This window comes from Lacerta agilis, chromosome 1 (assembly GCF_009819535.1).
Source record: "Lacerta agilis isolate rLacAgi1 chromosome 1, rLacAgi1.pri, whole genome shotgun sequence".
Classification (NCBI taxonomy): Eukaryota; Metazoa; Chordata; class Lepidosauria; order Squamata; family Lacertidae; genus Lacerta; species Lacerta agilis.
In genome coordinates this window covers 26,201,791-26,212,300 of record NC_046312.1, presented here as the reverse complement: position 1 = coordinate 26,212,300, position 10,510 = coordinate 26,201,791, and positions in this window count along the sequence as shown.

Genomic DNA, 10,510 nt, shown 5'->3' with positions numbered 1-10,510 from the left:
CTCGCTCAATGCAAAATGTAACTACCACCTCCTTGAGCCTCTGTTGAAACACCTCCAGCAATACCTCCCATTTGTTCTAGTTGTTCCCTCTGGAGCAACCTAGAATAGATGAACATGCAAGAAAAAATAACAAGAGTGCATGCAGCAATACTGGGGAGAGGGCACAACTGAAGTGTGAGGGTGGGATACAGGGTTTGATGCCTCCAACTGCAGTCCAAATCTTCCCTTGGCTACCTCATTTTTACCTGAAAGAATGGGTTTCCCACTTCCCCCAAAGTCTTGCCAATTGCAGCCCTTTGACTTTGTCCTACATGGGAGGGTGGGGGTTAGCAGTGATAAGCAAGCATCTTCTGTTCTGCAGTGCCCCACCCCAAATTCATATGGTAGTATATGACATATAAAGACCGAGTTGGAACAATGGCATCATTGTAATAGGCTGAATGTGTGTGTGGAGAAACCTATGCATTTCAGGGACCCACAGAAGTGAATGCCAGCCATTTGCTTACATAGGAGTGCAAAAGGGTGCACTATGGGGGAGACTGCTGGGGGAGGGAATAAACTTGCTCACCCCCTTTCCATTATGCCCCAGTTTGCCACCCATTTATAATGGCCCACAATGCATAGCTCGCCATCAACGGCATAGCTGCACCCCTTCCTTTGCTTTTGCAAAGGGTTGTAGGGTTTTCCCCACCCCCACAGAGGAATGCAACTAAGAGCTGGAATGAGGGAACTGGCTGAAACATATTATTTGTATAGTCTTTCCTCACAACATTCCTATCAAATGTATCACTATAGTTCCTATTTTTAAGACAAGTGACCAGAAGACACGGACATGCCAACCATGTGTTGTGGTTTCCAAGTGTGGGCACGCCCACCAATTTATCCGCACACAGACCGTCACGTGTGATGACTGTACATAACTACAGCAAGTTATGTGCATGCATGGTGTAAATGACGGGGCCTCATTCCGCAAAAGTCCCCCCAGCCAGAGAAGGACCAGCACTGCATCTGTTGCTTTGAGATGGTGTCACTCATGGCTGTCTGCCAGGTCTTTGGACACAAACACCTCTCAGAGGTGGATGAGAAGTGGCACTTTTGAACTGGAACTTTTATCATGTGCACCGTCTAGGTTAAGTTAACCAAAATGCAGTGCCCTGGCCCATAAAGCTATGTAATCAATAAATGTCACAGATTGATGGGCTGGGGCACTACCTTTTGAGTGACCTAAAATGGTGGGCAGCCATGTGGATGAGAGCTGCTGAAAAGCATATTGGGGCCCAGCAGTAAATGCAGTGAATGGTGAGAACCCCTTCAAAACCTCTGGGGCCCTTCGGCTAGTGCCTGCCCAGGCTGAGTGCTGATGTTAGGTCTATGCAGGGCCATCACACATGATAATCTACACTTGTATAACACATAAAGGCCTTTTGTGAAGGGGAAGAGGCCCTCAGCAAGTCCGAAACTTGTGAAATATCTGAGATACTTGAGAGATCCAGATCTAGTGTCTAGTCCATTTAGAGAGACACAATAACTCTTCCCTCGCCCCACCTCTAGGAGAGGCAGCAAACCAACCGTGGAAGAGACATGTTGTACAAGCTGTACCTCCAGCCAGGTACACCATGTTCTCTTAAGTGTTGTTCTGCAAAGTTTTAATACAGAATTGAGAAATACAGAGAACCCACGTTCAGTTCTGGGAAAAGTGTAGGGTGCAGTTTGCTGAAGGAAAGAATGATTCCTGCCATTGTGGCATATGCCTTAAGCTCGTCAAGTGAGGGGGTCCCTGCATTGTACGTCAGGGTTGTTAAGAGGTTTGGCAGGTGCCAGTCAGTGGGGTTGTTGAGAGTTTGGGGCAAAAGTCCAGCGACCCACCCAGCAAGAGGGTCCCAAAGAGAGCAAGGCTGTCTTACCACATTTTGGAGCATTTCCATCTAAATATGAGTTCCCCATAAGACTATTACGTCCAGAGTCTAAAACGATCCAACTGCTCCACTGGCGGTGATGAGATACTGAGCATTTTTCCTAGTTGTATCCTTCCTCTAAGCGCTATTCCTGTGGAAGCCCATCTGACTATGTTGATCCTGTCCTTTAGAAGGCTACTTAATTATTGTTATTTTTAAAATAACCACTCTGGAAGGAGCTTGGATCAATGGGGAGTTCTATCCAATTCTTCCTCCTTGACTATTTGTTTTATATTAGAATTGTATCATTTGGCAATTATCTTCATTGCAAAAAAACAAAAACAAAAAACCATCACACTGCTTTGAGAGCTCATGGGGCTTATGATATGGCTTACTCTCTCTCTCTCTCTCTCTCACACACACACACACACACACACACACACACAAATATATACTGGTGGGGTTTTCTTTTTTAAAGGAAACTTTTCTCTTAGGAACAGAGTTGATCCCAACAGAAATCATATTGATCTTACACCTCCCAACCAATTTCTACAAAATATTTCTTAAGGACATTTTCTCTGCCCCCCTTGTGATGGGCCTCAGTTGCCTGATTGTCATATAGTGCTTACATATTACTCCTACTGGCCTCTGCAACATTTGGGTGACTTTGCATCAGAACTCTGCTCAGAAGGGCAGCCACAGATGGGACAACTGGCAAGCACACTGGAAGCTCCAATGACAACAATGACATGCTCCCTCCAGTAGAGGTCAGACATGACACTGAAAGCGGGTGTGAATAGGAGGCCAGCAGAGAGGATTATTCATGTGCCTTTGGGAAAGGGACTTGCTCACCCTGTGATAATCTCAGGAAGGAACAATCAAGAGGCTTTGGGGCCCTTCTTCTTATTACATCAGTCCTATCTTCTTCTCGCTGAACAAGACCTTGCAGTTGTGCTCCGAGGCCTTTGAAAAACCAGTTCATTCAACATGAAGATTGCCTGGCTTATCTTATTGGCCCCAGGGAGCCCCTGCAACCATGTCACCAGTTTCACTTGTATGCCATGTCTTGGTTGAACTTGCATATGCCTGTGAACAGCCTGACAGATATGCACAACACTCTTAAAATAAGACACTTAGGTGAACTGAATTGTTCTGAGTCCATGGATAAACTGGCTACATGGAGAGGGTATAAGCTTGCCAGTTTTTTGTGTGTGTCAGCCCAGCTCCTGGGCATTTAACAACAGTATGGCACAGCAATGAAATAAATAAAGTGAAATAAAATTAGCAAGTGAAGTTTCCCTACCAAATTTCTAGGTGACAGGCTGCTATTAAAAGCAGAGCAGCAGGGCTATTAAAAAGATAGCAACTAGCAACGATAGCAGAGCAGGGTGGACTTAATCATCAAGTAATTTCAGATGAATGAGAGAAACACTAATGTGGGGGGGGGGTACAGTCATGGCAATCCTAACCTGACTGAGTGGATCACCAAGAGCACATTACATCATGTTACTTGGGTTTAATTAGGATATAGCTTTTATGTATAAAACCTTAAATGATTGGACACTTGTGTTGCAATTTCCCTCCACCTCCACTGCCTTTTACCTCTATTTCGGACATGCAAAAATGCAGTGCCAGTTTTCCCCCAGCAAGGAGATACAGTGATGGGGAGATCTGCAGGCGTTGAATTTCTGCCTGTTTGGAGGAAATGTTGCAGGAGATGAAAAATCCACCTTAAGTTTGACAAACCTTGAAGCCAACCTTCTCCTCCCTTACATCCATCCTCAAATCTTTAAACTCAGCCAATGTCTTACTGGCCAATGTGTCAAACAAATTGTGAAAGTATCAAGGGGTGTCCTCAGCAGTTGGCTGTCCTACAGTTGAAGAACTCTGTTTCCCAGAAGACATTTTCTGGAAGCATGGTCATGTTTGGACTATCTTTTAATAGCAAGGGTTAAGTAGATATCCAACCATTTCAAATCAATTTAGTGCTTCAGTCACTCTCATGGGAATTTTATTTACTGGTTTTGGAGCAATGTTGTTTTAGCGTTGCTACCCAACCAGAGAGATGGCGCAGGTTAAAAATTCAAATAAACAAGTGAACACACAGGAGTCTAAGATACTGCTGGAATTCAAATATACAGGTGCCTATGGTATTGCCAGAGATCATGTAATGGAATTTGTTCATCTCTATTTCCTTGATACCTTTGGCGAGGCACAGAGAATTGCAAATAGGCCGCCTAATGCCAATCATTAGCATAACGCTGATGTTTCTTGGGATCGACCCAGACAATTACTCACCTCAAGCATTTGGCATAATTTTCCCTTAAAGAAACATCAATCTCCTCCGCTGCAGTTCACATACATGTGCCGAAAGAACACTCAGCTGGAGCAACTCTCAGCGCATGCTGGAGGCTGCCGATGTCTTCTTAGCACTTAGGCAAAAGCCTGCCAGTGTCCATTAAGAACACACACCTATAGCATGTTGTCAACCATTTTTTTGTGGACTGCAAAGCCACATTCCTGCACCAGCTCCGTGGGGTACCTCACCATCAATGGATGAACCATCCCACTTCTCTCTTCTTGCCACCACCCGATCATAGGAGCAGGAGGATTGCTAGCTGAAATCATGCCTAGTCATTTCAGCCCATCAGTCCTCCTGATCTCCCAGGCAATTTGGACCAATAGCAATGCTCACAAGGTCTAAGTAAGGTGGGGGGGGATAAACAGCCCCAAACTACAATTAAACAGCCTATTTAAGTGAAGTGCTAAAGAAAGAAAAAAGGAAAGTGGAATAGAACCGTGAGTAAGGTAAAGGGACCCCTGACTATTAGGTCCAGTCGTGGACAACTCTGGGGTTGAGGCGCTCATCTCGCTTTACTGGCTGAGGGAGCCAGCGTACAGCTTCCGGGTCATGTGGCCAGCATGACTAAGCTACTTCTGGTGAACCAGAGCAGCGTACGGAAACACCATTTACCTTCCCGCCGGAGCAGTACCTATTTATCTACTTGCACTTTGACGTGCTTTCGAACTGCTAGGTTGGCAGGAGCAGGGACCGAGCAACGGGAGCTCACCCCGTCACGGGGATTCGAACCGCCGACCTTCTGCTCGGCAAGCCCTAGGCTCTGTGGTTTAACCCACAGTGCCACCCACGTGAAGTGCTAAAGAAAAAAAGGAAAGTGGGAGAGAACAGTGAGTAGGCACAATCAAAAAGGGGGGGGGGACACTAGACCAGAATGTTGACCTCTCTAACCCTAGACAAGGCAATCTAACATAGCAAAAGTTACTCTTATGGTTATCTCTGACATTGGCTGCCTCAGAGTTGGTTGTAGGATAAGGGACAAAGGAATACAGGGAACACTTCAATATTCAACCTCTTTTGTGTGAAGATCACTTTGAGGGACAGGCCTCTGGGTCAGCCAGTTGCAAGGAGGGGCATAAGCTTCAGGGAAGTGAGCTTAATACTTTGGGAGAAGGGGAACTGTCAAAATGTTAGCTACTGTCAAAGTTCTCCAGCTTCCTAGCTAGAAGGCAAGCTTTCCTCAGTTTGTTTATTTGAGGGGAGATGTGACCTCCCCACTTGGACATGATGGAGAAGTAGAGAAATTGGCTATCTTGAAGGGAAATGCCCGGGCAAGGCAGATTTTCATTACAATTTTCACATCTGATTCGTGTGGACTCTTGGCCTGTTGGAGCTCCTATTTCTGTGAAGGGAGATATTTTGGCAGGTCACCTTATCCAGTCACTGCGACATTTGTTACACAATTTAAGTTGCACTCTCCAATTCACATGAGCCCCGACCAGCCTGGCTGATGGTCAAGGATGGTGGGAATTGTAGTCCAGCAACAACTAACCTGGAGGACACCAGGTTAGCCACCCCCGTCCTAAATAATCTGCTGCTGTTGTTCTGTAACTTTCCAAGTGCAATGAGATTTTGCCAAGGAAGCACTGCTTCTAAGGGCCTCTTCTATGGACATAAGTAACATCATCATGTGAGAGACCTTGCCCGTATTTTACATACACACAGTAAGTATGAATTGACTCTTTAGTTCTATAACATGAAGATGTGAGAAGCAGGAGCTTTGCAGGCAACTGAATCATGGGAACATGTTCATACTGTCTCTGTTTAGAAGGACTGTATTTCAATAACACATGTGCTGCATGCAGAAGGTCCCAGGTTCAGTCCCTGGATGAGTTAACAGGCGATGGCGAATACCAGTCCAAGATCCCGGAGAGCCAGAGGAAGCCAGTGATCAGGAACTTGTGGGCCTCCAGAGGTTTTTGGACTACAATTTTCATCACCCCGAACTACCAATAGTCTGGGACAATGGGAGCTGTAGTTCAGCAGCAGGAGGAGGCCCACAGGTTTCTCATCCCTGACGTAGATAATTCTGGCCTGGGGATTTGCAGATAGATTGGCCTGGTATAAAGCAGCTTCCTGGAGTCCCAGTCCCAACCATCTCATATTTAGAGCCTTCCTGCTGTTGAGCAATGCTATCCTTTAGATGGCATTTCTGTGGATTGATTTGTTTTCTGTCCTGACATGCAGAGGCTTAGATCTGGAGCATTTTGTTATTCTGTTTGACAGTTCAGTTGCCTCATGGCCTACATTGATTTAGGATGGCACAATGCAGCAATGTCCTTTTCCTTTTCCTTGCCTCTGACACTCACCTGCCAGGGTATCTAAAACCAAGTTGTATTATGGCTTTGCACCGCTAAATGCCCATGCCTACAGAACATACCTTTCTAATACTTCTGAAGATTTATCCCATTAATAGCAGTTTCCATGTTCCTAGCAGATCATTAGGTTTGCAAGGTCACACCCTGGCATTGGACTGGGTTGTTTGTTTGTTTGTTTGTTTGTTTGTTTGTTGTTTTTGCAGAAACAGAGTGTTTTTTCAGGTACGCATGGGCCACAATTTTTCATCTAGACATACACTTTAAAATATGAGCTGTATGGATAAGTGAAAAGAGAATGCTACTGAGAACATTTGGGGTCAATGTTACAGCACAAATGGGGAAAACAACTGTCAGGTCCTGACTGCCTGATGAAAGCAAGCTGGTAGCCAAGATGGGAGTGATACTTAGAATGAGGAACCATGCTACAACCAGAGACTTTATAGCATCGAGTGGGACCAATGGGCTCATTCTCTCGCACAACTCCAGCAAAGCAGGTAGCCGCAATACCACCCTTTGACCACCTACAGTAGTGGAACTGAAGCACAGAAGAGAAAGACCAGCAGATCCTCCTCTCTTTCCGTCAGACCACCTGTGCAAAGAGTAAGGCACCTACATCCCTCTGCCAGGGGGCTCAGCTATACAGCTGCAAATAAAAGGTTTTGAATGTGTTGTAAAGTGCAATATACAACTGAGAGCTATAGTGAATTCAATGCATTTTTCAAACTGACTTTTTAAAAAAGCATTTTCACAACCTTTTTAACATGTGTGTAGATTCCACCAGTCTCTGGTTTGAGATTTGCAGCATCTTGCCAAATATGTGTTTGGCACGGGGCTAAAAAAAGCAGCCTCTAGCACTAGCAATAATTCAGCCGAAAGAACAACCCTAGAAAAACATAAGAAGAGTCCTGCAGGATCAGACCAAAGGCCCATCTAGTCCAACCTTCTTTTTCCCACAGTGACCAACCAGTTGCCTTGGGGAAAACCACAGGGAAGATAGGAGCACAGAAGCCCTCTCCTGCTGTTGTTCCACAGCAACTGATGAAAGCTCTGTACAGAAGGAACAAGGGGAAAGGTTGAGATGCTTTTTCAGGTGACATCTTATTTGGGAGAATCTTAGCTGCAAAACTGTACACTGTCACTTTCGCAGGTAAACCACATTATTCTGCAAGAAAGGGTGGAACATATGAAGAACGATTGTACTTCAGTGCTGTCCTAGCCTCATCGAAACATAGAGTTGGAAAGGAAGCTGAGGACCATATAGTCCAACCCCCTGCAATGCAGGAATATGCAGCTGTCCCATATGGGGATCGAACCTGCAACCTTGGCATATTTATTTATACATACATACATACATACATACATACATATCCCGCCCATCTGGCTGGGTTTCCCCAGCCACTCTGGGCGGCTCCCAACAAAATATTAAAAATACAATAAAACTTCAAACATAAAAAACTTCCCTAAACAGGGCTGCCTTCAGATGTCTTCTAAAAGTCAGATAGTTGTTTATTTCCTTGACATCTGATAGGAGGGCATTCCACAGGGTGTGTGCCACTACCAAGAAGGCCCTCTGCCTGGTTCCCCGTAACCTCGCTTCCTGCAGTGAGGCAACTGCCAGAAGGCCCTCGGAGCTGGACCTCAGAGTCTGGGCTGAATGATGGGGGTGGAGACACTCAATCAGGTATACTGGGCTGAGGCCATTTAGGGCTTTAAAGGTCAGCACCAGCACTTTGAATTGTGTTCGGAAACGTACTGGGAGCCAATGTAGATCTTTCAGGAATGGTGTTATGTGGTGCATTATCAGCACCATGCTCGTAACTGTTGCTGTCCGTCTTCAGTGAGTTGTATAAATCTGTTGTGCTAGCTCTTTCCATGATTGCTACGTTCCCCCATCAAAAAAGAAAAAGAAACTAACCTGCAAATGTTAGTGGCAGGTGAGAGGCTGCAAAGTTCCCTGCATCACTCTCACTGAGGATCCTCAGCGATACATGCAAAAGAACCACATTTCTCCCAGCAAGTAATCTAGTGAACAAGCCTGGCAATGAAACACACCTGGATGAGTCAGACCTGATTTTGGAACAAACACTAACCACCTCGCCTGCCCAACCCAATATAAAAAAGAGAAAGAAGAAGAAACAGGAAGGTTTGTTCATAATTATTGATGGGAAACATTCCTGAGATAAAATCAAGAATGCAACAAAATTTAAGGCATATGTTGAAAGAAGTGGTTAAAAATTCATCAGGCAACACCTATTGGTTGGATGTTCTCCAAATGCTGAAGGGAAGAGGACTGATTATGTTATCCCTCATGTGTCCTATTGGCCCCTTGCAGCCTTCTTTAAACAAGCACATTCCGCAGAAGCTGAAGAGCTCCGAGTGTTAATATTTGTGACACTGAATTGTATCCAAATAAGATATACTCAAGAGTAGAGCCATTGAAATTAATAGACTTAATTTAGCCATGTCCATTATATTTAATAGGTCTACTGTGAGTAGACCAGCATTGGCTACAACCTATAACAGGTTGAGTATGGTAGCTCAGAGACAATAGGTAGCCGAGCTCACAATGTCTATCACAACGGAAGGCAACACTCTTGTCAATATTACCTACTTCCCAATTCAATTACCAAAGCCCTCAGGCATTCAGATGAGGCTTTTTTATGCGGAAAAGTATGTTGCCCGTTGAAATATATATGGTTATGTTTTCTATGTAGTATAGATGGGCAATCTGTGTCTGTGGGGCCGCTTGCAGAACGAGAAGCCCACAATTTTTTCATTCCCTTTGCTGGAGCCTGTTTGTTCCTGTTTCTTTCCTCCTTTCTCTTTCCACCATCCCCACCTTTCTATATAATTTCAGAAGAATTGGAATGGCAAATATGTTGCTTTTAAAAAACCTGCTTTTTTGTTTTTAAACATTTTCCCTAATCGTAGGGCTTGGATAAAAGAAGCCTCCACCACCCCAGATGTCTTAGAACAACACATATAATCCTGCCTTGTGTATGTACGCGTGCATACATGTTAAAATCTGAAAGGAATTACTTCACTTGCTTTCAAGAACAGTAGCGATATTAGCCTGTTGTAATTAAAAGGAAATTCTGGGTTCAATCCCTGGTATCTTCAGGATATGCCTGAAACCTTGGAGAGTCACTGCCAATCCGTGTTGACAATACTGAGCTAAATGGAGGTCAGACTTGGCACATGCCAGCTTCCTGCACACCTTACTTTACATCTAAAGGTAAAGGGACTCCTGACCATTAGGTCCAGTCACGGACAACTCTGGGGTTGTGGCACTCATCTTGCTTTACTGGCCAAGGGAGCCAGCATACAGCTTCCGGGTCATATGGCCAGCATAACTAAGCCACTTTCTGGCGAACCAGAGCAGCACACAGAAACACCGTTTACCTTCCTACTGGAGCGGTACCTATTTATCTACTTGCATTTTGACATGCTTTCGAACTGCTAGGTTGGCAGGAGCAGGGACCAAGCAACGGGAGCTCACCCCGTCGCGGGGATTCGAACCGCCGACTTTCTGATCAGCAAGCCCTAGGCTCAGTGGTTTAACCCACAGCGCCACCCGCGTCCCCTTCGCCACCCACGTCCCCTTACTTTACACCTAGTTAGGCCCTAAATGTGAGCAAGCATGACCTTGAAGAAACATTCTTATTTCACTTTGTATCTTTTCTTTTCCTTGAACATGTTTAAATGTTTAAAGTTGCACAAGTCTCTTGCCAGATAACAAAAACTGTGTGTGTATGTGCGCGCGCGCACACACACACACACACACACACACACACACACAATGGATGAATAAATGAGCTGCCCTTCAGGCAAAGTAAAATAATTGTATAGACAATACTAGCAGCTTGTTGAGAGCTTCTGTTTGACAGTTCCTATCAATAATCAAAATGAGCAAACCCTCAAGAACATTTGTTTTCCTT